The 2,499-nt window shown below is 45.4% G+C and overlaps 1 pseudogene across 1 annotated transcript; it reads left to right on the top strand.

Annotated features, from left to right (window-relative positions):
• The first annotated feature begins 1,350 nt into the window (after nt 1-1,350).
• Nucleotides 1,351-1,967, top strand: LOC309839456 (large ribosomal subunit protein uL22-like; annotated as a pseudogene). The gene has a single exon. The product of its transcript is annotated as a large ribosomal subunit protein uL22-like (transcript).
• Nucleotides 1,968-2,499: the final 532 nt, after the last annotated feature.

Genomic DNA, 2,499 nt, shown 5'->3' with positions numbered 1-2,499 from the left:
AGGACCCTGAATCTTTCTACAGGACAGCACACACACACACAGATCTGCGCGTTTCCAGTTTGATGGTCTGCAAACAGGCAAGACTTGCTCCAATAGGAATGAGAGACTAATGAGGTCACAAGGAAATCTCAGACATCTTCAAGTTGGCATTTGGGGAAAACAAAAAAAAGAGACGCTCATCTTTCAAATCTCACACCACCCTAGGTATGAAAACACAAGAAGAGCTGAAACATATCAGAAGAGAGTGACTGCCAGCGAAAAGACTGACATATCCTGAGGCTGTTGCCTCTTTCTCCCCCCTTTTAATTTGTTTGTTTCTTTAAATTAATTTTTATTGGAATAGAGTTGCTTTACAATGGTGTGTGAGTTTCTACTGTACAGCAAAGTGAATCAGCTCTATGTATACCTATATCCCCTCTTTTTTGGATTTCCTTCCCATTTTTTTTCCCCTTTTTAAAATATACAATATCTGTCTCAACGACTTCCTTTTCTTAGTTGTTTGCTGTCTTTAAATATCTGATCCTTCTTCTAACTGGTAAGTGGTCAGGGAAACCACTCGTTTTCAGCCCACCCCCAAACACCTTCAACGACCATCTATGAGGCACAAGACTGTATTTTCAGGCTCCTCCAGAGAAACAACTCCACCAATAGAACATACGTTAACACAGATATACAGATACAGACGGCGGCTGTGGATAGATATCCGTATAGATTTAGATGCAGATATGATTATGGATATAGAGATAGCTATAGATATAAAGCAATTCATTACCAGGAAATGGCACGTGCAACTACGGATGCTAAGAAGTACCACAATATTTCTGCCCCTTCCCCCAAAACACACATGAAAACCCACCAAAGGAAGACCGTGTCAATGACAACAGGAATGGGATAGATATGGTGAACTTGAGTCCATGTCTTCCAAGACTCATTGGCATCTGAGGGACAAAATCTGTTGATGATACAGGGATACCGATTACCAGAGCCAGATTGAGCAGTATTTACGGAACCCCCTGATTCAGACACACTGGTCTTCTGTCTCCCAACCTGTGCTAGTACCTTCTGAAAATGGCCGTAGGCTTCTCCCCTCGCAAGCACCCCTCGGGTAGCCTGTTGATAAGCCCTTGTCATCTCTTTCCGAACTCTGGTTGCTGAACTGGGACATTCACCCAAATGCTTTGCTTCTCGGAACCTTTAAAACGAGCACCCCATCATAGTCACCAGTGTGTCCACCTCCTCTCGTCCTGGCTTTCACGTTGCCCACTCTCCCTTGCACAGAAGTTCAAGAAGAGTTTAAGAAATTATGATCTCTTTTTTTTTCCGGTAAGCAGCCTGAAGTGACCTCTAAAAATGGGTTGCTATTCACTTGACCCGGAAAACCCTACAAGATCACGCAAATCAAGAGGTTCAAAACTTCGTGTTCACTTTAAAAACACGCATGAAACTGCCCAGGCCATTAACGGTAGGCATATCCGAAAGCCACCAAGTATCTGAAGGATGTCACCTTACAGAAGCGATAGGTGCCGTTCCGTCAGCACAATGCTGGAGTTGGTTGGTGTGTCCAGTGGGGCTGGATGCAGGGTTGGTGGCCCAAAAAGAGTGCTGAATCTTCACTGCACGTGCTCACAAATACAAAGTGTAACGCTGAACTTAAGGTCTTAGATGTAGATTCTCTGGTCAACGAGCACATCCAGGTGGACAAATCCCCCGCGATACGGCTCAGGAATTACAGAGCTCATGGTCGGATCAACCCGTACGTGAGCTCTCCCTGACACACTGAGATGATCCTTACTGAAAAAGAAGAGATTGTCCCTCAACCAGAAGAGGAGGTTGCAGAGAAGAAAAAGATACCCCAGAAGAAACCGAAGAAACGAAAACTTACGGCCCTGGGAATAAATGCTGCAAAAGGAAATTATGATACATTGACCTCGATAAATGTAGGTCCATCAAATATGCAGAAATTATAACTACATGAAGGATATCGGTCCCTGAAAGGGATTCTAGGCGTGATTCTTCTTTTTCTTTTGGCACGTGGGCCTCTCACTGTCGTGGCCTCTCCGTTGCGGAGCACAGGCTCCGGACGCACAGGCTCAGCGGCCATGGCTCATGGGCCCAGCCGCTCCGCGGCATGTGGGATCTTCCCGGACCGGGGCACGAACCCGCGTCCCCTGCATCGGCAGGCGGACCCTCAACCACTGCGCCACCAGGGAAGCCCTAGGCGTGATCCTTGTACAACTCCCTGCATGTATACTCTACTGGTCTGTCTGTGAACGTGATGACACCATTCAAATTCTTTTCGTTTTTTTCTGATTGTCTTCACATCGTTAAGGGGAAGGGAAAATGATTCATAATACACTGTAAGCATCTAAAGCAACACTCATCTATTTTACTGTTTGCATCTAGACACTTGTTCATTCAAATTGCATGGCTTAAGTTGAGACGGATTTTGAATTAGCAATGATCTTAGGCTACTGCTACGTTTATCACACTGCTCACGAC

This window comes from Grampus griseus, assembly GCF_964374135.1.
Source record: "Grampus griseus genome assembly, chromosome: X".
NCBI classification, from domain to species: Eukaryota; Metazoa; Chordata; class Mammalia; order Artiodactyla; family Delphinidae; genus Grampus; species Grampus griseus.
The sequence above is the reverse complement of the archived record's forward strand: the minus strand, read 5'-3'. Positions and strand labels throughout refer to the sequence as shown.